At 36.0% G+C, this 26,889-nt stretch overlaps 1 pseudogene; it reads left to right on the top strand.

Annotated features, from left to right (window-relative positions):
* The first annotated feature begins 2,399 nt into the window (after positions 1 to 2,399).
* Positions 2,400 to 25,443, top strand: LOC149219529 (aminomethyltransferase, mitochondrial pseudogene; annotated as a pseudogene).
* The last annotated feature ends 1,446 nt before the right edge of the window (positions 25,444 to 26,889 follow it).

Raw genomic sequence — 26,889 nt, forward strand, 5'->3', positions numbered from 1 at the left:
GTTAAAACAGACACCAATGATGTGGTATCAAAAATTTGATACATATATATGGGGACTTGGCTTCATGAGAAGAAAAGTGAATCACTATGTGTATTTTAAATTAATTGATGATCGTGTTATTATTTGGTCTTGTATGTGGATGATATGTTGCTGATGGGAAATGACATAGAAATTATCCAGGATTTGAAGACACAATATTCCTCCAAATTTGACATGAAGGATCTTTGTGTTGCAAATTATATTTTGGGCATGGAAATTAAACGAGATCAGGAAAAGAGGAAGCTCTAGTTAAACCAGATGAAGTATGTCAAGACATTACTGCAGAGGTTTAATATGCAGGATAGTAAACCAATGAAGGTTCCTATTCCTATAGGTGTGAAGTTATCTATTGAATAGTGTCCCAAGACATAAGAAGAAGTGGAGGACATGTATTGTGTTCCATATGCAAGTGCAGTTGGTAGCTTGATGTATGCAATGGCCTGTACTAGACGATACATTACACATGCAATGGGAGTATTGAGTAGGTTTATGTCAAAACTAGGGAAGGAGCATTTCACAATAGTGAAGCGAGTTTTTAGGTATTTGTGTGGCACTAGTGATTATGGTTTGTGCTATTAAGTAAGACCAGGATTAGACATAGTTTTGGACATCTGTGGCTTTGGTTATGTAGACTGAGTTGGAGGTATAGATCAGAGAATATCTACAAGTGGGTATGTGTTTAACCTATTTGGAGGAGCAATCAATTGGATAAGAAAGAGACAGTCTGTAGTGGCACTTTCAACTACAGAGGCAGAATACATGATAGCCACGCATGCAAGCAAGGAAGAAGTTTGGTTTCAAATATTGTGTTCAAGTATGGGGTTAGTACAATAAGCTATAAGGATAGATTGTGATAGCCAAAGTGCAATTTTGTTGGCAAATAACCCTGCTTATCATTCAAAGACAAAGCACATTGATGTCCAGTATCACTTTGTGAGGGATATGGTTGAGGACAAAAAGGTGTTGTTGGTAAAGGTGGACACTTTGAATAATGTTGCAGATGCATTGACGAAGTCTGTGAGCACTAAGAAGTTTTCTTGGTGTAGAGAAACAATGGGCATTGCAGGGCTAGACCAATGACTAAGCTCTCCTGTGACCCCCTGTGTGGAAAAGAAAACAACAAGTGGGAGAATGTTGGGTGTGTGTTATATTCTTTCCACGACTAGTCGCACGTGCGGGGTGGTCACAAGAGGGGCGACAACCACCCTCGTTTGTTGCATCGAGCGCGACAGGGGGGAAGTAGCCCCCTTGCACAGGGTCCAGGGCAGCGGCCTGGGAATGTTTTTTTCTCCTATATATATGCGGACCCAAAGATGGTAGGTGGACCTACTCGTGGTTTTGTGCATGGGTTTTACACATGGTTTTGGGCATGATGGTTTTTTGCCCATGATATTTTGTAGATTTGGTCAAGGGAACTATGATTATGTTCTAATCTAGGCTAATGGGTTGGGTTTTATGAATGCTTTGACATGGATATATGTATTATAACATTGAAATGAACATAATGAAAAATCAATCTAGTAGTCTCGTTTTTGGGATCAAGGGAAAATATTTGTGTATTTATTTTATGTTCTTGCCATTATATATTTTATATTTTAAGAATTCGTTTGCAGGTAATTTTTGTACAAAGTTAAACCTACATCTATTAAGGTATTTTGATACATGCAAATCCTTTTGTTCTCTTATATATTATAGGTATCTTGGCCAACAAGTAGTGTCGCATGTAGCATTCACCACTCACCATTTTATGGAACTCTAAAGCAAAACACTGACCCTTTTGACAATGTAATAGACCCTAGAATAATTTGTGAGTGTGTAATGCAAACATGATCAAATGTTTTAATGGGTTCGGTTATTTGCTTCCTCTTTTTTATTATTTGGAAAACATTTGCATGTATGGTCCATTCGAGAATTTTTGTAAAATTTTCACTCTACACCATGGCATGTTTTTGTTTTGACATTCTATGAATGAACTATGAATGGACAATTTGTGTATTGTCAAATTGCTACTTAGTTTAATAACATTGTCTAGCATGTAGAAAGAACATAGTAACTAGTTGTTTTCTACAAGCTACATTTGTTGTGTAGTGATACTTGTTCCTAAGTTACGGCTATCATTGCACTGGCCCCTTTTGTCATATAATTTACATGTTGAATTCGTAATTTGTTGTTGAAGCTCACAATTCTAAAACATTATTGTTAAAATAAAATAAGTTCCTATTTATTGTTAGAACATGTAGAAAAGGTGTAAGAATGCTATTTTCCAATGCCTTTTTCCAAAGAAAAAAAGAACCCCATATCGCAGGGGAGTCATTTCAGTAATTGAATTGAGATCTTTGGTACCTACCTCCTCTAATAGGATGAGGATGGGATTGTGGCAACTAGGAATATTAGTAAGGAGGCATATATCTCAGGTGGAAACAACGAAAAAATTTCAAGCATTGCCTGAAGGTCTTACTCTAATGAGGCCTCCTTGAAGAAAACAACCCAGTGTGACTTTCATGTTCAAAATGGGGGTAATGGCACCTTTTGTAGGGTGGAGTATGCCCATCTAGTAGAAGGACTCTATATTGGAATCCACTATTAACTATAGGAATAATGGAAGCCTCTTTGATGTGTCTCATACATGTGGATTAAGTGTAAAGGTGAAATAGTGTGATCCTTTCCTTGAAAAGCTCGTGGTTGCAGATGTAGATGGGCTTTCTCCTTGCAATGGAACTCTCACTATTTTCACCAATGAGAAAGGAGGAGTCATTGGTGATTCCATCGTTACTAAAGTGTAGGATGACCATATTTATATAGCGGTGAATGCAAGCTACAGGGATAAGGATCTGGCACATATTGAGTCCCATATGTGTTGAGAAATGGCAACAACAAATTCCAATTTAATTTGTCCTTGAATTAAACTATGAATTAAAATCGAATTCTATTCTCATAGCAACTTGTAAATAGTTAATTAAGTTTAATTGACTTAATTAGCTTAATAATTTTGATTTGGAAGTCTTTATGTAGTCATGTATATGTTCTCCCTAAATTTTAGGGGTCCAAGATGAATTTATTTGAGTTGTAATTAGATAACTCAGTTTGACTGAGTTATTGTCGGTTAAACTAGTTCTAACTGTTTGTGGAACTAGTAGAGGGCTAGTAGTGAGTTGGTGCACTTGTGCATACTCAGTGATACTCTAGCTAACTGGAGATTCACTCATCAGAAACTCATGCATGTTAGTTCAAAGAAAGACCCAGTTGAGACTAGAGTGCAGGGACAACGTACTATCAGTTGTAGAGTGATCTGAGTTGTATAGACCATGCATGCAATCAAAAGATGACCTAGATTTGGATTGCGCAGTTATGGAAGAAGGAATTCCCAATTAAATATGGGCTATTCCTCACAGGAATTGCGCAAGGAAATAGGGGCTCAGCAGGCAGCATAAATTGGCTAAGTGTTGGTTAGTGCGGGCTTGTGAGGCAGAGAGTTGGTCATACTTGTGCGGGAATTGTCTTGTGAGAAAAAGATTTGTATTATCACTTAGAATTCTGATTAATGCAATAGATAGTCAAGGTTTTAAGAATTGGCTTTCCCCAGAGAAACAATTGTGTTATGTTTCTTTGATTATCTTCCTCTTGTCGATTATTGTTTTCATCAATTCTTGGTTTCTGTTGTTTAAAGAGTAGAGTAGATTCTTGTCTTGTGTTTTAGTACATTACATGAGCTGTGAATCTACAGGAAAATATACATGGTATCAGAGTTGAATACAATATACTAGAGGAGATTTCGAAGTTTTGAGTTTTGGGTTACATGTGAAATTTGAATTTGCAATACATACTTCAGGATCAGAAGATGGCATTCTATGGTTTGCAGCTCGAGTATGCCTTGGAAGGAAACTCAAATTATATAGTCTGGAAGGACAAAATGGAGGTTGTGCTGGAGGATAATGGCTTGAAGGAATTCGTTGATCAATACATTCCTAAGCCAGCAGCATTAGATGCACAAAATATGGTTGAATGGAAGAAGTGTGTGGCGAAGGTGAGGCGGATAATCCTTGAGGGAGTTCGAGACCACATTGTCTCGAGTCTCCATGGGAAGGAAACTTTGTATTCTATGTGGAAATCATTGACAGAACTATTCCAGAACAATAATGACCATAAGAAGTTGGCACTGAAAGAAAAACTTCGAAAAATCAAGATGGAGAAAGGTGAGAGCATTCCAAAATACTTAACCAAGTTCACTCACCGTCATGATGATCTTGGAAGTGTTAGAATAACCATTGTCAAGGATGATATGGTGAGCCTAGCTCTCCAAGGCCTTCCCAAGAGTTGGAATAGCTATCAGGAATCTATCAATGGGAGGGAGAAGTTTCCAGATTGGGAATGACTATGGTCGGATTTGATGCAGGAGGAGATCAAAAAGAACACTAGAGATGGTTCCTCATGAAAGACCGATGATGAGGAAAATTGTGCCTTAGAAAGTAAGGCAAGGAAAGGGAAAGGGAAGGCATCCCATTCCAAATTGGATTCTTTCCATGGAGGTAATAAGAAATACATGATGAAAGTTAAGTGCTTTCATTGTCATGAGCTGGGTCATTTTTCTACAAATTGTCCGCTCAAGAAGTCGAAGAAGAAGTCCTCAGGAAGAGGGGCAAGTGAGGCTTTGGCATCTCAATTAGAATTGGAATTTACTCTAATTTCATGCATGGTGTCATCAATGATGGGTAGTGTATGGTATCTTGACAGTGGAGCTTCATTCCACATGACTGGTGATAAGGATTTGTTCAGTGACCTAGTGGAGAAATATCTCCATATGCATATAGAGATGGGTGAAGACGGGAGGAATAGTGCTATTGGATTGGGCACAATTACTTTTCAGATGGATCAGGGTGTTCCTCTCACCTTGAGGGATGTTATGTATGTGCCTGAGTTGAAGAAGAACTTATTATCAGTCTCCATGCTTGAGGATAGAGGATATGATGTGATCTTCTCGAAAGGAAAGGCATTCCTTCGACACATAGCCACGGGTCAAGTAAAGAAGATAGGGATTCAAGTTAAGAATCTATATAAGCTAGAGGAAAAGGATTGTGATGCTTTGAGAATTAAAGTAGAGAATATGTAGAGCTAAGACATTGGCGAGTTGTGGCATAGGCGATTGGGCCACTTGCATCATGGGGCTTTGAAAATCATGCAGAAGATCTCTATTGGTCTTCCCAAAGGTACGCTTGAGGAAGTTGATACATGTGTACTTTGGGAAAATACACCAAGGCTTCCTTTCATTGCGGAGGCAGTCGAGCAGAGGCGATTCTAGATCGAGTCCACTCAAATGTGTGTAGACCATTCTCGACAGTATCCACGGCCAAACACAAGTATTATGTTATATTTTTTAACGACTTTTCTCGTAAATGCTTGATATTTTTCATGCACAAGAAGGATCAAACTTTCACAAAGTTTTGTGAATTTAAAGCATTGGCCAAGAAAGAGTCTAGCAAGAAGGTTAAAGCTCTTAGGAGTGATAACGGTGGTGATAATGTCTCAAATGAGTTTAAGAACTTTTGTGCGGGAGAAACGATTAAACGGGAGTTGACGGCACCCCATAACCTACAACAGAATGGGGTGATCGAGAGGAAGAATAGAAGAATTGTAGGGGCAACACAGGCGATGTTGCATGATCAAGGCCTACCACTACACCTGTGGGCTGAGGCATGCAACACAGTGGTTTATTTGCAGAATCGTAGCCCACATCGGTTTCTTGGGATGAAGACACCAGAGGAGGCTTATTCCGATAAGAGACCAGATGTTGGTCACTTCTGTATTTTTGGGTCATCGGTATATTTCCATGTGACCAAAGATGCACGGAAGAAGCTTGAGCCGACAGCGCAGTTGGGGATATTTTTGGGGTACGCTGATACACATCACAACTATCGAGTGTACTTTCCCACTAGCAGGATGACAATGGTTTGTAGGGATGTCAGATTCGATGAGGAGAAGGGCATGTGAGTTTCCCTTGAGAGGGAGCTTGAGCTACATGCAGTTGAGGAGCCTCAGATTGATGTGGAGTAGCCACATGCATAGGATCCAAGAGTGGATACAACCACTCAGATAGAGTCTTCCAGAGATGGGAGAAAGCGCACCAGAGAGGCTGACAGGTTACTTCATGATGCACAGGAGAATGTGGGAGCACCCACATATCAACACAATTAGAGGAGGTCACCTGAGAGGTACACTGGATACATGGTTCTTATGAGAGGATGTGTTAAGATAGAGCCATCTTCCTTTGAGGAGGCAGTGTAGAAACCAGTTTGGGTTGATGCCATGGTGGAGGAATATGACTCCATAGTTCGTAGCAGTGTTTGGGATGTGGTCCCGAGACCAGATGATAAGTCAGTGGCGAGCTCCCGATGGCTTTACAAGGTAAAGCAAGCTACAGATGGTACTGTGGAGAAGCATAAGGCCAGATTTGTGGCTCGCGGCTTTTCACGGGTAGAGGGGATTGAGTATGATGAGACCTTTTCTCCTGTTGCAAGGTACTCATTGATCATATCTATATTGGCACTATCAGCGTAGATGGGTTGTAAGATACATCAGACGGATGTAAAGACAACCTTCCTTAATGGCATGATTGAGGGAGAGGTGTACATAGAGCATCATGAAGGTTTTGAGACCTTCGATCCTAAGTCACATGTGTGCCAACTCAAGAGGGTGTTGTATAGGCTGAAGCAAGCACCCTGTTCTTAGTAAACCAAGATCGATAGCTACTTCAACAAGTTGGGCTTCACCAAGAGTGAAGTGGATGTGAACCTGTACCACATAGTGGTGGAAGGTAAATTGTTGATCATAGTTTTGTATATCGATGATTTGATTTTGAGTGGTGATGATTAGTTGATCAAGTCTTGCAAGGAGGACCTTGCAACAGAGTTTGAGATGAAAGACATGGGGCTCATGCATTACTTGTTGTGCATGGAAGTATGACAAGGTGATGGGGAATTGTTTGTTTCTTAGGGAAAGTATTCCAACGAGATAACCAGGAGGTTCCGCGTGGAGAGCAGAAAACCCATGGAGACTCCTCTAGTAGGTAACTGGAGGAAGGAGGATGCTACTTCAGGGGAAGCATTGGAAGCTACTATTTACAGGCAGCTTGTGGGTTCACTCATGTATTTGGTGAACACGTGACTGGATATGTGCTATGCAGTTAACCAGCTTAGTCAAGTGATGGTTAGGACTACCAAGCTGTATTGGAAGGAGGCAAAGCATGTGCTGAGATACCTCAAGGGCAATACTTAGTATGGATTGTGGTATAGACGGATAGAGGGAGTGAAGATTTAAGGATTCACTAAGGCAGATTCGGTAGGGATTCCATCCAACAGGAAGAGCACATCAAGAGGGATCTTCAGTATTGGGTCAACAACAGTTTCTTGGTACAACAAGAAACAAAGATCGATTGCGCTCAGTTTGGTAGAGGTAGAGTACACAGTTGCCAGTCAGGTAGCCTGTGTGGCCATCTAGAGGAGGAATATCCTGGTTGGTTTGTTTGGTCAGGAGATGGATCCAAATGTGATCTACTGTGATAATTACAATTGTATCAAACTCTCTGAAAATCCAGTTTTTCATGATCAATCCAAGCATATTGATATCTGATATCATCATCTCAGAGATTGTGTATTGAGGTGGATTATGTTGTTCGAGTACGTTCCCACGAAGGAGCAAGATGTTGACATTTTGACAAAGGCATTGTCAAGATGTAAATTCGAGTTTCACAGAGACAGGATCAGGGTAGTTGATCATCCCTTTCTTGTTGAGAGGGAGTGTTGAGAAATGGAAACAAGAAATTCCAGTTTAATTTGTCCTTGAATTAAAATCGAATTCTATTCTCATAGAAACTTGTAAATAGTTAATTAAGTTTAATTGACTTAATTAGCTTAGAAATTTCAAGTTGGAAGTATTTTTTAGTCATGTATATGTTGTACCTAAATTTTAGGTGTCCAGGATGAGTTTATTTGAGTTGTAATTAGATAACCCACTTTGACTGAGTTATTGTCGATTAAACTAGTTCTAACTGTTTGTGGAACTAGTAGAGGTCTAGTAGTGAGTTGGTGCACTTGTGTATCCTCAGTGCTACTCCAGCTAACTGGAGATTCACTCATCAAAAAATCATGCATTTCAGTTCAGAGAAAGACCCAGTTGAGACAAGAGTGCAGGGACAGTGTAGGGACAATGTACTATCAATTGTAGAGTGATCTGAGTTGTACAAATCATGCATGCAATTAGAAGAGGACCTAGATTTGGATTGCGTTGTTATGGAAGAAGGAATTCCCGATTAAATATGGGCTATTCCTCATAGGAATTTTGAAAGGAAATAGGGGCTCAATAGGTAGCAAAAATTAGTTAAGTGTTGATTAGTGCAGGCTTGTGAGGCAAAGAGTTGATCATACTTGCGCAGGAATTGTTCTTGTGAGAACAAGCTTTGTATTATCACTCATATTTCTGATTAATGCAATAGATAGTCAGGGTTTTGAGCAGTGGCTTTCCCTAGAGAAACAATTGTGTTATGTGTCTTTGATTATCTTCCTCTTGTCGATTATTGTTTTCATCAATTCTTGGCTTCTATTGTTTAAAGAGTAGAGTAGATTCTTGTCTTGTGTTTTAGTACATTACATGAGTTGTGAATCTACAGGAAAATATACAATATGAAGGCTTTTAAAGAATGCAGAGGTGATATTTAGTGGCAGATACACAATGATTGATCTCTTTTAGCTCTCCAGGGTCTTGTTGTTGCCCCAATGCTTCAAAAACTAACAAAAGGATATTTGAGCAAATTATACTTTTGTAGTTTTAGAATGATTAATATCAATGGATCTATGTGCTATAATACCATAATAGAATTAATTGTATGTGCTACAAGGGAGCATTTAATTAGATGGTTGCAGTATAACAATGTTCCTTGTGTTCATTATAAATCGTAGTTACACTCAAATTTATGGTGACCAATATTTGACTAAAACCATTGAAAACGTTGTATTGCACATTTACCAAATCAAAAGTTTCGAATTGTCTTTCTTTTGTGTCCAATAATCAAATAAGTTAAATTATCTAGGTACTTAGGAAAGAATGGTTATGTCTTGCATCCTCTATAGCATTTAATATTGCTACCTTTCTGTGATATTGAATTTGTTGATCTCCAATAATGATATTTTGGGATTCCTCCTATTAAGATATTTTTTTGAAACCAAAGTGTACTCTACCCAAGATTTTCCAGTGACTAATGAAAATCCATTGAAAATATCCATGCTTTTAGAGCCTATGGCCCTCATTAGACTCTATTAGAATTATTTGAATGGTTTTTTAAGGAAGCAAGAAAGAGTGAACTGTGTGAATTTCACAACAGAGGTATCTTTATAATTGTATCTCAACACTTGACATGCAAAATAATGCTTATAAGATACAACACTAGGCTTAAACAATGACCCACTGTATCATGTTTGAATCTTATGAAAGAATGATCCCACATGTGGGCTTGTTTGGACAGCATCATCTAACTGGATTCCAAGGCACAAGACATTTCCCAACAAGGCAAAGTTTCACACAATTAACTTAGAAGGATGGGATGGGTTCTCACATAACTTGAAGGTAGGGTCAAGTTGAGAATTGTTGGATGAAGGACAATTTTTATACTTGGTTGTGTAATTTTGGGACAAAATTCATGCTAATACGTAATTTTGTGCAATATAAATTGGAAAAGTTTTACTTTGAATTATTTCCCACATTTGTGCTTTGAGTAACTATCACAATATATGAGCACCACTGACTAATATGGAGAGCTGAAGGAGTGACTGTGGTTACAGAGAAAACTTTGTAATGACTAATATTGAGAGCTGAAGGAGTAAGTGGGGTTATAGAGCAAACATGCTAATGATTGATATTGAGAATTGAAGAATGAGTGGGGTCACAAAGTAAACATGTTATTGAATTCTAATAAGTCTTGTCAACTCTGTATAGATTGACTACCTTGAACATTAGTAGGGGCTTTATGCTCGATCGTGTTAATGCTCATATCCTTGTATTTGTGTTTAGAACTTGACTTTTCCTTTAGATTTGTTGGAATTTTGAAGATGACTTATGATCTCCACCCAAAAGGATTGTATGTTGATATAATCAGAATGTTATACCCTTTTTAACTCATCATTTTTATTCTATTTTTAGTGAATTAACTAGCCATGTAATTGTATGTTGATGGAGAAATGAGAACTTTGCATCCTCTTCCTGATACACTTTGGAAGTTGTGGTAGACATTCTAAGAACTCGCCTTAATTCATGTGTTGGATTATTTGATTTCCCTTATTTACTAGTTCACTTTGCCAATTGCAAGGAAATTTTGATGAAAACACTTGAAATTTTCTAAATGTTGAGCAATGGCTAAATTGACAACAAATTTGATGAAAATATCATTTTTTAATTTAATGATAAGGCATTTGCATACACCATCTTTAAATGTTATTTAGTGTTAGGAAGTAAAAAACCTTATACCCCATTTCCATAACTACACCATGGGAGTTGGGTTAATACAATAACCACCTCTACTTGTAAGTGTTTATAAGGAGGGGTGTGCTATGTTTTATATATATATATATATACAAGCCTTTTCCAAGACCCCTAGTACTTAGTCATCACAAAGCTAAGGAAGGAGAGGTGCCATGGCTGAGTACCAGGAGTCTTGGAAAAGGCTTGTATACATACATACATATATATATATATATATATATATAAAAGCTCAAGAGGGCAATGAAATGTTTGTGTGTTGGGGCTTCCTAGTTATAAATGCACGTGTTAATTAACGACGGAGGGTTGTACAAGAATGAATGGCAGAGATTCAATAATGGACCCCCAACCCCCTTACCACTCCATAAGGGGAAGGGTGGGGGGGTCCACATTTTAATCATGATCGTCAGAATGAGCAATGCACCATAGCCATCGGATGGGGCCTTGGAACTATGAATTGGAACCATGATAGTGGACCGCCCCTGACACGTCAGCATGAGGAAGGGGTGGTCTGTGGTTTTATTTGGGTCGTCGAAACGGTTGGACCACCACAACCGTTGGATGGGGGCCTAAGGCTAGAAATGTCAAATAAAGTTATAATGGGGGAATCATAGTTTGTAAGGGGTCGAGACTCTGGTGGGACCCAGGGCTAGGTGGCCTTTGACGTGGACCCAATATGATGTGTCACCATGGTGTCATGAGACATGGTAACTAGATTCAGCCTTTTTTGTGGGCCAAGTGGACCACAAATAGGTGACATGTGGCACTCTCAGAGGAGGCCATGTGGATAACATGGAGACAACATGGCAATGAAACGATGTCACCCCATGGATTTCAGGAGGAGGGCAACACAAGAAAGGTCCTGGGAATTTTTTTTGGGATGGCGTCAGCATGACAAGGAAGTGACATCACCCCAATGGTTTTAGGAGGATCACAATGAGAAAACCCTGGTGAATTTACATTATGGGGGACGAAGATATTCTTGGCATATAACATAAGAGGAGTCTATCCTGGGGAATTTAAACGGTGACATTAGTGAGCAAGGGTCCCTCATTTTAATCCATGTCATTGATTCATCTGTCAAATAAGGATCGTTAATTAGCAAGGGGGCAAGAGGATATATGTAATATACATGTATATAATGGGCCACATTAATGTTTTAACCATATACATTTAACTACAAAGGTCAAGGGAGGAGGTGGTGGAACAATGGTCAAGAGTTGGCAGTGTGGCAATATCATATGGATTTGTGCAATGATGTGGACTTTCCACGAGGTGTGAAGGGTTTCCACGTGGGAACCACGTGTGTGACATGTGGCATCATGATGCTGACGTGGCGAGGGTTAATGGCCAACTTCAAACAACCATATCTTGTGATCCAGACATTAGTTTTTGAAAAAAATTATATCGTCAAAAAGCTCTCGATGAACTAAATATAATGACGATGTTTATTTTAAGTTTTGAAAAGTTAAAAAAAAAAAAATGACAAAATTTTAAGACCCAATTTTCATAACAAGATATTGGAGTTCAAGCCATCCATAATAACGCCTCCTTCTACCCTTATCATGGGCTAGGTAGTGGATGGGGTTATGTTACAAGGGAATTCATTTAACTTCCATTGGAGGAAAAGCTAAACATATATATCAATTTCCATTTTATTCTATTTTGAAGAAGTGTTAGTTAATTCTAGTCGAGTGTTGTATATTTACATGATCAGAACTTCTAAGAGTGATGATCCCTATATCTCAGGTATCAAAGTGAAGACCCTGAGACACTATGTACTAATAAGTTAAGCTAGGAACAATGTTGAATTTACAATCAATATATCATGTTTGTAGAGAATCGTGGGTCATGTAAACTTTTTAAAATTGTGAAGTTTTTCTTATAGAAATCTAAGCACCATAAGTTTAAAAAAACAAATCCATAGAAGAGATGCTTACTATTGTCATTGTTTTGCAGGCGTGCCTATAGAATCTTGGACATATGTGTTTTGTGAGATATTGTTGTTGATAAGTATCTCACTTTAGGTTTCAGTTTCTTAATACTAATCGATAATTTAATTTATATAGCCTTGATGCAATAGATATCATTATTTATTAATAGTTAAAAAATATAATATATAATTTTATATAAATTTCAAACATTAAAAAAACTTATATTTTATAAAATTAGTTTATTTTAAAATTTTAATAATAATTTATAGATAATTTTTTTTATTAAATTCATTTTTAATATATTTATGGATTATTTTGTCTTTATTTCAATCTTAGAAATTTGACGTCATTTTTAAATAAGTTAAAACTTCATGAATGACATCAAGATCTGAGCTAGAAAGGAAATAAGTTAAAATTTCATGAATGATATTAAGATATGAATATAACTACTAAGAAAATTTGAGCAAATGAAATTTTAGTAAGTGTAATCCGCAACGTTGTTGTTTAGTACTCACTTCTTATTCAAAAAGTAACCAATAGCTAAATTAAAGTAAAAACAATAAAGAATTAAAATTGCATATAGACAAATGCTTTCAAAAAATATAAATATTAAAAATGGAGAACTGTTTATTTGTTGTTTGAATTGATAACCATTTTAATTTATTATTAATATTTTTTTACTGATTTCTTATTGATATTAAGTACAATTATATAATTAAGTCTGCTGGCATACGTTTTTACTCGTACTTATTAATGTGTTGAAGAAAACATAAATAAATCACCATCTATCCAAGACCCCATAAATATAATTGATATATTGTTTAGATTTATTTTTTATTTTTATATAAATATTGTAAAAAATATCTATGATATTCATTATATATTATTGTACACATAAAAATAATATATTATAATTATTGTGGAAGTGTTTATTTTTATAAAGTATATTTTGAATGTAAATTATTGATATTAAAATATTGTTTCTATATAATTGATGAACTTTATATAATTTGTCGTTAGAAAATTATTTTTAAATAAAAATAATAAATAAAGGGCAAAATGTAACAACATAAAAATACTCAAATAAAATTTAATGAACTTTAATAATAATTGTTATTGCATCTTTTCACAACATTATGTGATGAGGATAGTTGTCCACCATTTTTTATGCAAGTATTTTCATAAAAAATGGTGGTCAACTATCACATGGCATTCTGTTCTGTTGTGCAAAGACTGCAATAACAATGACTATTATGGCACTTGCAAATAGAAATTTCTTTTATATTTTTTATTTTTTTAATATAATTTGTATACTTCATAATTCAATTTTAAACCACATAAAAATAGTCATCAACGAGTTAGAAAAAAAACAATTTACATTTTAAAAAATTAAATATTATTTTTAAATTTTAAAGATATTTAGTTTAATATTTATTTTTTTCAAAACTTTAATAAAATTATGTTTAAAAAATTCAAAACTAGTTGAAAGTCAAAGTTTTTTAATCAAAATAAAAAACAATATAACTTGTCGAACATAAAAGATGAGGTGTGTAATTAAATTCCTATAAAACTCACATTTATTATCTATGTGCCTAAAATAAAGTCAAAGTCAACAATGATGCCCGACCAAACGAAAATAATGCCAACTTAATTCAAGCAAAAGGCAACACAGAGACATGATATTGTCATTCTTGTCGTCATCGTCCAACCAAATGGGTTGTTTGATCTTGCATCAAATTTAAAAAACAAAAAACAAATAAAAGAAAAAACACAAACCATTAAAATGTAATGATAGTGAGTACCTTGCAAAGGAATTCGGTCTAGCATTTCCTCTTCCGCAAGGTTGACGATGTCAACTACAAGTAGCACACTGAATTGTGTCAAGCTTTTGTTGCTTCTAGATGCCATTCCACATTTTCTTACCGTTGTATGAAAGCTTAGAGTCCAAGGCATCCCACCCAAGCATCATCAAAAGAAGGGAACAAATAGATTACAAAGGGGGAGGAAGAAGGGTAGCAATAACCATGGTAGTAAGGGAAAATCTCTTGTTTCCTATCAAACACTATGACTCAATCTCAAGAGAAGCAAGGTGCATCCTACAACACAATATGAATAATGTGTGTAAGTGTAACACTGAAAATAAGAAAACAAAAGTCATAATTTCGAAAAAGAACAAGCATTAATATATTATTTTTCTAAAGAGCACCTTGCGGGATCCCTCCCTTTTCTCCAAAATCTAGATGGAGGACACTTCAACCACAAGCCATAATAGAAGTTCATAACTCAATGGGACTCAACCAAGCTCGAACCTCAATGAGACTAAACCAAAGACCTAACGACAAACTTTGCATTCAAACAAAACATTCAAATCAATTGAGCTAACCCACTTTACATCCAAGCATGTGTATGAAAACCATCATATATTCTCTTAATTCCAAAACTTTTAAGCGTTGAGGGATTTGCACCTAAGTTTTCTTTGTAATCGCCTTTGATGCTTTATAGATCCAATGCTAAAATAAATCTATGCTAATTAGTTTACAACTTCTTGACAAATAATACATACAACATTATCTCAATCAATGAAAAAGCTTTTTAAGAATTTTAGGAATGTAAAGAGAAAAACTTTAATATCTTTTTCTCTCTATCTTCACAACAAACAATATACACCAATGTTTAATGAAATATACTATGAAATTTAAACCATTAAATATGAAAAGATTAAGTTAAACAATTTTTGTTTTTCTTAAAAAAAATTGTGAGATCTCTCCCCTTCCTCAAAATATTAAGAGCTGATGACTCAATTGCTATAAACAATAACCTCTAATAACCTTAATAACTTTGAGAGTGTTGACTAGATTTAAATCTATAACATATAATCTCCTTATTAAAAAAATACTTAAATTAAATAATTCAATAAATTACATCAACTTTTATATATATATAAAGATATAAAAAGAAATAGTGTAATATACATTGCACATTTTACTCGATATATGTTAATTTTTCGGGGAGTTCATTAATTTGTAAATAAACCTATTATTATTTTTAACCAGTTCATTTTCTATGAATGATTTTTTACTCTCTTTTTTTGAAAGTTTAAATCATCTTACAATAGAATAAAAACTTAAAAATTAAAAATTTATATATAAAACCGAAAGTGGAGCCAAAACCCTAAAAATTAAACATTTATCTCCGAAAACTGAAAGTGAAAGTGAAAACTTATAAAATTCTGAAATCCTCCGGCATTCAAAAAAGGTTGTGTCTAATTGAAGTCACTTCATTGCTTTGGCCATTCGAAATGGTATGTTCATTGGTGGTCGAAGCAGAATAAAGTCAAAGTCAACCAAATTAAAGTCAATTTCTACATATGGAGACATATTCCCTCATACACTCTCCGCCACAAATAACACAACCAATTGCCTGTCGTCGTATTCCTTCAAGATGCCTTTGACTATCACCTCCATTGTTGAGTAGATTTAGTTGTGGTTATGCATGGGTTGATTTGACAATCATATAGTGTAACTTGATTTGCTTAAGTGACTTAAGATATATATCATGTATCACTTATGAAGTAGAGATGACTTGATTTGGTTAAGTGACTTAAGATATATATCATGTATCACTTATGAAGTAGAGATGATATTAGTTGACAAATTTCATAACTAGGATCTAGCATCCCCTTACGAGTAATGTACAAAAAGATGTATAAAAGTGTTTTCATGTTTAATGATAAAAATGTTAGTGAAATTTTGCAATGTTATGGTGTGATTTATTTATTTTGTACCATTACCACTAAACATAGCGAGTTATTTAAAATACCTATTAGGAAAGGGATGAAGGGTTTTAGGCTAGAAACTGGCTTCCAATCATGGATTTATGAAACCATGTATATTTGTGGACACATCAACAACTAATGCAAAAGATAGATCCTGATTTTTAGCATAAAGGGGTTTGGGTCAACAAAGGAAGGTGGAACACTTACAAAGGATTAGAATAATTTAAATTCAATAGAGATGCCCCGGTTCATTTCTATATCATGAGGTGGGACCCCAAAACCACCAACAAAACACCCACCCAATTGTAAAGGTTTCCCATTTAACCAAAACCAACACGTATTAGTAAATTTCCAAACCAACAACAATACTCTAAGTGGGCGAATAGCCCCATGTTCCCAGGTGACAATTAATCCACGAGATTGATTCATAGAAGTGCAATAGTCAATACAACAACCCCCAACCCCCCCGCCTCTAATGTAACTAGGGGGAATAGGACATGTGCCAAGGCTATAATACTAATTGTAAGCTTTAAACATTTACAGTAAACAAATCATACGCATGTTACTTGTAAATAGAAATTTTAATAGTGGCAACCACACATAATGTTTAGATATTTACTCTGAAAATCTTTTACTAGGAAAACTAGCAAAATGTTTAGAGTCACAACTCTAATTTTCTATCATCAACTAACTTCATTATTTACAATATAATATATAGGGTCCCATGTCATCTAAAACCATAATCCATTGACTTAAATTAGATTACAACCTAAATTCCTTTACTAGAATTAGAAAACAATGGGCTAAAAAATTATGTGTCATAAAATTGTTAAAAGAAAAAATCATTTGCTAAAAACTACAACAAATGGACACAAAAAACACCCCTTTTTTAAGGAGTGGGCAAGGGGGGTCTTTAGCTCCCCTTGCAACCACCTCAGACATGGTGGACTATCATCCCCCTATGACAACCTCGCTTCACCTAACACATATGAATGATTCATAGGTCTAGTCATGCACACATACCCAAAATTTTCCCTCTTGTTTTCTTTGCATATAAGGGGGCACAAGATTATGCGATCAACAATATATGGCAATAATGCCCTTTTTTCTCTATAACAAGAAGACTTCTCAATGCTCATAAACTTTGTTAATGAATTGCAACATTCTTTAAAAGTGCTCACATTCACTAGAAACACCTTCTTGTTTTCAACCATATCTCTAACAAAGTGATTCTAAAAATCAATATGCTTGTATTAGAATGATAAATTGGGTTCTTTGCCAGAAAGATTTCACTTTTACTGTCATAATATAACCTTACAGCTTATTAGAACTCAATCTCTATAACCGTATGGCTTCCCTACTTGCATGTGTGGTATCCATGTATTCAGTTTCTATAGTTGAGTATGCAACTACAGACTATCTCTTTCTCATTCAACTATTGGCTCCTCCAAATAGATTAAACACATAACCATTTGTAGATATTTTGTAATCTAGATCTCCATCCCGCTCTATGTTAACAAAGCCATGAATTTCCAACACTCTATCTACTCTAGGTCTTCCTTGGTGGAAAATTTCATAATTCAATAGTGAATCTCAGAGTGAACATCGTGGTCTCAATTTTGGTGAATCAAAGCATGGGAAACTATTCTACCATACATATGTATGTGTAACATATACGCTCTGTGGTCTCAACCTATGAACATCATGGTCTTAGTCTCAAGAAACCTTTTACACATTGTTGTCAATTGTTATTTTTATTAACATATACTCTACAATCTCTCACTACGAACATTGTCATCTTGGTGTTGGGAAACATTTTATACAATGTAATCATGCTCGTAGGTAACTTTCTATACATTGTGGTCTTAGTCTCAAGCAAATTTTTATGCAATATGGTCTCAATCTCGGGCAACTTTTTATACATTGTGTTCTCGGGCTACAAACACTATAACTCGCTTCTGCAGTCTCGGTGGATTTTTCAATAGTGAATCTCAGTGTGAACTTCACGATATCATTTTTGGTGAATCAAAATGTGGGAAACTATTCTACCATGTACAGGTATGTGTAGATATACAACAAAGGAATTAGGGTATATTTTGTGGCTTTATAACTATTCTACAGTTGAGTTTAATCTATTCTCAATATTAAGCAGTGGTCTACATAGTGATTTCTCTTTGCAAATATCCTAGGTGCATAAGTTATTTTTACTTATTTTTCTTTTTCTTCCTAGTTCTATTTGTTAAAATTATGAGTACTCCCCATATGTCTAAGCCTCCATCTAGCAAAGGGAGGCCAAGCAAAATCACCCTAGATAGACTTTATGATCATATTGACTCTTTAGAAAATCAAAGAGAAGAAAGAGAAAGGGAACATAAAGCAGAATTATCTACAATGTTTATGGAGCATAAACTTGAATTATCTAAAATGCTTTTGGAACATAAGCTAGAAATATCCACAAGTTTTAACAATAGCTACAAATCATTAGAAAATAAAATGGTAGCACTCAAGACTGAACTCCAAGGAATAAAAGATAGGGTGCAAGAAATAGAAAACAAAAAATAATCAATGGTTAAAGAAAATTGCACCTTGAGAGATGATATTAAAGAGTTAAAAGGAAAACTAAATAATAATTTGGCCCTAAGTAGAACAGAGAATAAATTAGATATAAAACCCAACAAAGAGGAAATAAAAAATTTATTTAAACTAGATCATGAGCACCATAAAAGAGCCTTGAACCTTATGATTGTTGGTATAAAAGAGTAGAAAGATTAGGACACATTAGAAATAGAAAAACAACAATTGAAAACTAATTCATAAATTCAAACAACTTATTTCACAAAAGCGAAAAGGGTGGGAAAGATACTTGAGCATAAACATAGACTGATCCATGTTAAGGTAAGTTGTAATGACCATAAATTAGACATACTTATTAAATCTCCAAGGCTAAACGGGCCAAGAATATGTATCGATGAGGATCTTATTCAAGAAGACCAATATTGACTAAGGAAAGAGGTTCAAAAGGTAAAGGAGGAAATAAAGGAAGGCATAAGAGAAATCAATAGAAATAGGAAAGTTGTTATTAGTGATAGAGATGAAAATAAGAGTGATAAATAGGAATTGGGAACACTCTAGATCCTCTTCTGGAATTGTTGTGGTTTTCCATGGCATAAAGATCCTATTTTAAGTTGGATCTTGAGTGATATTGATATTATTTTCTTAGTTGAAACTTGGGAGTATGACAAATCTAAGGTCCCCCACAGATGGATTTATTCTTTGGTTGGCCTAGAACAAGAAATATTATCGTAGAGGTTTTGGTGGAATAACTTGTTATATAAAAAATAATATTTCTCCTCACATTCAACTTCATAAGTTCGACCCCCTCAATTGGTACATTTGGATTGAAATTTCTGTCTCTAACACTAATAGGATTTATCTCACAATTTGTTATTTTGCTCCTATCAACTCAACTTCCTATAAGAAAAAGAACCTGGATCAGAAATTCCACTTCAATAACTTAGAAGGGGTAAGGAATGAAGGTAATATATTCTTGTTAAGGGACTTCAATGCTATAACCACTACTAACCAAGCTACTCTCCTAAGTAATAAGTCTCACACTAATCCCCTCTAGTTAGATGAGGACTTTGACTTAGCTAGCAGATTTAAAAGAAATTTCAAAGACATAACTGAGAAATTATTTTGTATTGAGATAATCAAGCTCTGTAGTTCCCAAGACCTGATAATTTGTAGCGGTCAACCTCCAACCAGATGACTTGTATTCATGGGCTTGTCAGTAGTGTTGTGGATTATGTGATATCTAGTATACATGTTCTCAACCATATTGTAAATTTTGACCTCCTAAATGGCCATGAGCTTGATTCTAACTATAGACCTTTGACCTTAACTCTAAATCTTGAAATTCACACTAGCCTCATTCAAGAGAATTATGAGAGTTAAAGGCGCATTCGTTTTGATAGAAGTAAATGGATCTCTTCTTAAAGGAATTAAATAGGTATTTAGATTTCTTAATATATAATGATAACATTGATCACATCTACTACAGTTTTACTACAACCCTTTCCATTACCATTAACAAGTTCTCTACTAAGGTGTCTTATAAAAAGAATAATAGAACTTCCAACCCTTGGTATGATAATGATTGTAAAATTTCCAGGAAAATGATCAGATATGCTCCTAACAAAATCGTAAAGCTTGAAAAAATAAATATGTACAATGCTCTTATCAAAAGGAAGAAAAGATCCTATATAAATAGGAGGCAAGAGCATCTTCTTCACCTTTCTAAAGTTGATCCCAAAAATTTTTGGAGGAAAATTCTTGTTCGTAAAATGAAAGAAAATAATGTGACCCCCTTCAAGAATTGGGATATCTACCTTAAGAATATTTATGATTCCCTTGACGCCAAGGGAACCATCTTGAACACTCCTATAGAGGAGGATATCTTCTCTTTCGAAGATGTTGAGTTTGATATTAAGCAACTTGCTAATGGGAAAGCTAGGGATATTGAGGGCTACCAAGCTGAAATTATTAAAATGGGAAGGTTTGTCCTCATCCCTCATATACACAAACTCTTCAATCTAGCAGTAAAACAAGGCTTCCCTAAGCCTTGGATGCAAATCCTTATTGTGCCTATGTTAAAAAAGTGGGTATTAAAACATTCTCTCTAACTACATAACCATTATGATTAGCTAGATTCTAGCGAAGTTGTATAAACTAATTTTAGAAAAGAAGATTAGCCTTTGGCTTGAAAGACATGATAAAAGAGATAAAGGGAAAGCTAGATTTAGGAGAAATAACTCAACTATAGACCATCTTGTTACTCTTAGGATCATTGCAAAGGAATGTCGCAGTAATAAGACTAATATCTTATATTGTTTTGTTGACTTTAGAAAAGCTTTTGACATTGTTCCTCGGGATAAGCTATGGAATAGGATAAAAGAGATAATGGTTCTTCCTGAGCTAAGGGTTGTTGTGACTAGCTATACGATAATGTTATTGGCAGGCTTAGGATCACTGCGAATTGATCAAAATAAATCACATGCAATATCAGAGTTAATCAAGGATGTCCCTTATCCTCTACCCTTTTTGGCATTTACATGGATGAGCTAGAAAAGTGTTTAGAAGCTTCAAGATGTGATTGCCCCAAGATCACTAGTATGGTCATTACTCTTCTCCTTGAAGTTTATGATATCGTTCTTTTAGCTAGGAGCCATGAAGATCTCGACAAGCAACTTAGAATCCTCCAATATTACTGCTATAAGATGGGTATGAATGTTAATACCGACAAGACTAAAGTCATGATAATTAAATCCAAAAAAGATAAACTATGATAGTTTCATTTATGATGATAACTACTCGGAGAAAGTTTCTTCATACAAATATCTGGGAATCGACATTAGTCATCATATCAATTCAAATTATAGCATTGAGGAAAGGATAATTGGAGGATGGAAAGCTTATTATGGGCTTGAAAATAATTGTAAGTCAAAAGGTATTTGGGCATGGAGTAAAAAAAAGTTCTTGTTTGAGACTCTCATCACCCTTGTTATTTTATATGAACGTGAGGTTTGGGATTGCATTATATTGATCTAGTGGATCGGTAAAGTGTTCAAAAGTTATAGAAACATGTGTCAAAATGTAGAGCTTGTTGTTCTGAATCCAACCCAACTTGAATCGCTCAAAATCGACTTTGTATGCTCAAGATGTCGCATTCTGATCGTTTTCCAAAATAGGTAAAAAATTTGTAGGTTGTTGACAGGACTGTTGACTAGGCATTCCATACAATTGAGTCAGTGGGATGACTAGGTGTACCATTGATCCAATCACGTGATGACAAGTGGCCTCCTCTGGTTTAGGCACGTGGGAAAATTTTGATTTGTTAATGGGTTTTTATTGTGGTCCAATGGTAGGGTGCCACGTGGCCCAATCATGGGGTTCCATGTGATGCCCCTGTGGTAGTATAAAATTTTGGCAAGGTCAGGTAAAAGCCTAGGCGGATCGAACACCCGACCTCAAGGTTTACATCGCAACGCTCTATCGTTTTACATGTGGTGGTTCTTAATAACCATAGGCCACAAACGATATTTAAACTTTAACACAATGCATATTGGGGGAAGGGGTCGGGGCTAAGCCCCTAGCCCCCGGTCACCTGACACCCCACACGACTGTGGGAGTCGATACCTGAGGGCTTGAGGCTTAGCCCCAACCCATGGTCACAAAACACTACACCGGATCGTGAGCAGGAGGACTCGACGCTGACAGATGAGAGGGGTTGGGTAGGAGCCATATCCCTAAGTCACGTGGTGTGCACAGGACCCCAAGCAGAGTGAGCAGGAGCTAAGGAATGGGCGTGGAGGATAAGGGAGCCAACCCTGGGTTATATCAAAATGTGGAACCGTGACAGAAAAACCGAAGGTACTAACCTGATGAGGGAGGGTGGCTAGCCCATCCCCCGACCTCATGGGCATTAGTACGACGAGTTGTGGGGCGCAGAATTTGACACTTAAGCGTTATTTGACGATTTAACCTTCTGAAAAATTGCACCTAAATTAGCGTGAATCCCACCAACACCAAGTAAATATGGTGCTCGACGGTCTCCAGAACTGTAGAATTTGTAGAATGGCTAAGCATAGGAGTCAATTTGTAGTGAAATTAGCAGCAAAACTTCTCTAAGCCATAAAGTTGTCAGTTTTTGGCCAATTTGAGCCCAACAAGAACGCATATTGGGGTTTTTGGGTCTTCTAAAGCCATTGGAGACATTATTTTTTCATTTTTAGCATTGTAAATCCATGAAATCACATATTTGAGCTCTTAATGAAAGAGGCCCAATATTGGAAGCTAGACCAGGAGATGTAGCCCAGGAGGGGTGAACTCCTTTATCATTTTGTTGTCTTGTGTTGTTGTGTATGGTATATTTGTCTATGTTTTTATGCTACAAACTAAGATTAAAAACCAAAAATTTATGTGCTTTTTCAAATTGATCCATTACCTAAAAGACATAAAACTTTACTTGCAAATTTTCCATAAACCTTCAAGTTTGTAATACATACCAGTTTGGTATCATAGCTCAAGGTTATTTTGAAGGTTTAATTTTGTTTGCAAGTTTTTTCTGATGCTTACAAGGTTGAAGCTGAAAAGAGGAGAAGGAGTGCTTGTAGAGCCAAATCCTCAAGTGGGTTCAAGGAAGCCACACATACCTCAAGCTTCATCAGTCATGCCACACGAAGAAAGTCATGAGGGGATGTTTGAGGATAAGAGAACTTTCAGAAAAGCTTTCTTTGAAATGTCTGAAATGGTGAAAGTTCTATTTGAAGAGAGAAACACAAGGTTGCAAGGAGAGAGCTCAAATCCTCCAAAAGGTAATGGAGGAAATGGTGACAAACCACCACCTCTACCTCCACCTTTTCCTTCACCTCCATCTTCACCCTCATCTTCTTCTACTTCAACCCCTTCACATACTCCTCCAAGAACTCCAAAAGGACATGTTAAAACACCTTTGTTAAAGATTGATGTCAAATTTGAATTGCCTATGTACAATGGGGAAGTAAATAATGAGAAATTGGATAATTGAGTTCGTCAGCTTGAAGTCTATTACAGGATTCAACAAATTAATGATGATTCCACTAAGATCCAACTTGCTTCTTTAAGTTTGGAAAGTGTGGCACTCATTTGGTGGGTGGCCAAAACTCAATAAGATCTCAAGAAAAGTGGTAAGATTATTTCTTCTTGGAATGATTTCATAGCTGCATTAAGGAGACAATTTTATCCATTGGCTTATATGCAGAAATAAATAATGGACTGGAAAAATTTTAGACAAGCAAAAGGTATGAGTGTTCAAAGTTATACCCAAGAGTTTAGAAGAATAACTCTCATTTTGGGTGTATATTTATCCTCTCAAGACACTCTCCTTAAATACATAGGTGGTTTATGTAGTTACTTGAGGTATACAATTCTTATGCTTAACCCTACAAAGCTAGATGAAGTATGTGTACAGGATACACATTTAGAAGCAAGAGGGAAGAATGTTTTTGAAGAGATTAGTGAGAAGCCATTTAAGTCTGGAGACAAAGGAAAGGGGAAGTTTAAAGGCAAAGACAAAAATAATGCTACCATCAAGAAAGAGGGAGAAAATATTACCTGTAAACATTGTTCAAGAAAAGGCCACGATGAAGACCATTGTTGGAAACTTCATCCAAAAATGAGACCAAAGAAGGAGAAAGAAAATATTGTTGCAACAACTCAACAAGATCTAGGATTTGATTCTGGAGATGAGACCAAAATCACAACCATGGGATTGAAAGGTAAAGATTATATTGCAAGTACTAGTTCTTCTAGCAATCCCATTGAAACTCAAAATGAAAAAGAAAGAATTGAGCTTTTCCATATTAGAGTCATTTCAAAACATAACAAAGTAGATATTTTTTTTATAGTGGATCCCAAGCCAACCTTATTTCAGAAGCCATTGTCAAGAAACTAAACTTGGAAACCATTCCTCATCCTAAACCTTATCCTTTGGGTTGGTTATGTGACAATGCCAAATTGCAAGTGAAAAGAAAATGCAAACTGAAATTTGCCATCACTGCAAACTTTATTGATGAGGTAGAGCTTGATGTTGTTCCACTAGACATATGTGGTATTGTTTTGGGAATTCCATACTTATATGATAGGAAATCCATATTTTATCGCCATGAGAACAAGTATCATTTGTTTAAAGATGGGATTGAGTATATTGTTAGAGCACATCGCAAGAAAATGAATTTGTCTCTTATGAATGCTGGACAAATGAAGAGGCTTGTAAATGCTAGTCAGAATTTTGCATTGTTAATGATCAAACACAAAGATGTTGAGGAATTTGAAGCTTTCCAAGGATGTGATGTAAAACTAAAACATGATTTAGTTGAGGTTGTTAACACATGTGATAAGATGTTTTAGGAGTCTAACGTGTTGCCTCCTAAAAGAGGAAAACAACATGAAGTTCAATTGCAGCAGGATGCATCACTTTTGAACATTGGTATGAACAAGATGCCAGTGTTAGAGAATGCAAGGATCAAGAAGCAGATGCAAGAGCTACTTGACAAAGGGGTCATTAGGTCTAGTACATCTCCTTGTGGGTCTCCTAATGTCTTGGCTCTGAAGAAGGATGGTACATGGCAATGGTGATCACGGTGTGTGGATTTTGGAGCTTTGAACAAAATCACGGTAAAGAATTGTTATCCTCTTCCTCGCATTGATGTTTTTTTAAATCAATTGAAGGATGTTGTTTATTTCACTAAGTTGAACTTGTGAAATGGCTACCATCAACTAAGGCTTTCTAAAGGTGATACATGGAAAACCGCTTTCAAGACAAAGCTAGCTTCATTGGATGCTTTGACAAGAGTGAAACATGTCTCTCAATGGGGCGGCAAACAATAGAAAGCCTTCAATGCAATGAAAGGTAAAATCGGTACAACATCAATTTTTTCATCAAATCTTAATTAGCCATTACAAATTCAGTTTGTGAATCAAATGGTCCGAGAATAGTTGGAAAAGAGTCAAGCCAGGTACAAGACAAGACATGATAAGCATCGTGTTGACCACAATTTTCAGGTTGGAGATGAAGTTTGGCTTTACATTAGCAAGGAGAGGCTTCAAGGAGAAGGTAAAAAACTAAAACCAATCAGATATGGACCTTTTAATATTTTAGAAAAGATTGGTAATAATGCCTTCTAGTTAGATTTTCCTCCATATATGCAAGTCTATGCAGTTGTTAATGTTGAGAACTTGAGATTATATGAGCCTCCTTTGATTGAATATCAAGGAGAGAATGTTCAGATTCCTTCAATAGAAGATTTCTCTCTTGAATATCTTGAAGAATTGCAGCAAGATACTATCCTTGACAGAAAAACAAGAACTTCAAGAAGAGGGAACGTGGAGTACCTTCGTGTGGGGCTCAAAGGAACAAATCCAAGCAAGGCCAAATGGATTGAGATTGGAAGGGTGAGGGAGTTGTATCCTCACCTATATTTTGACTAAAATTAGTCTTTTGGTGGTCCAAAAGCTTCCAGTGGATCAATAAAGTTCTCAAAAATGGTGCCAAAATGTAGATCTCATAGTCCCAAATCCAATGAAACTTGAATCTCTCAAAACTGACATCGTATGCTCAAGACATCACATTCTGGTCGTTTTCCTAAATAGGTAAAAATTTTGCAAGTTGGTGACAAGACTGTTGACTAGGAAGTTCATACAGTTGATTCGACAGGATGACTAGGTGTACCATCGGGCCAATCAGGTGATGACAAGTGGCCTCCTATGATTTAGGCCCGTGGGTGAATTCTGATTGGTTAATGGGTTTTTATTGTGGTCCAATGGCAAGGAGCCACATGGCCCAATCATGGGCTACCATGTGGCACCCCTGTGCCAATGTAAAATTTTGGAAAGGTCGAACAGAGACCCAGGCAGATCGAACCCTCGACGTCAAGGTTTACATCATATCGCTCTATTGTTGTGCCCGAGGTGGTTCTTAATAACCATAGGCGACAAACGATATTTAAACTTTAACAGAATGCATGTTGGGGGAAGGGATCAGGGCTAATATCCTAGCCCCTGGTCACCTGAAACCCCACACGA

Source organism: Pinus tabuliformis, chromosome Q (genome assembly GCF_031772625.1).
Source record: "Pinus tabuliformis cultivar Carrire ecotype Pingquan chromosome Q, CPIR1, whole genome shotgun sequence".
NCBI lineage: Eukaryota > Viridiplantae > Streptophyta > Pinopsida > Pinales > Pinaceae > Pinus > Pinus tabuliformis.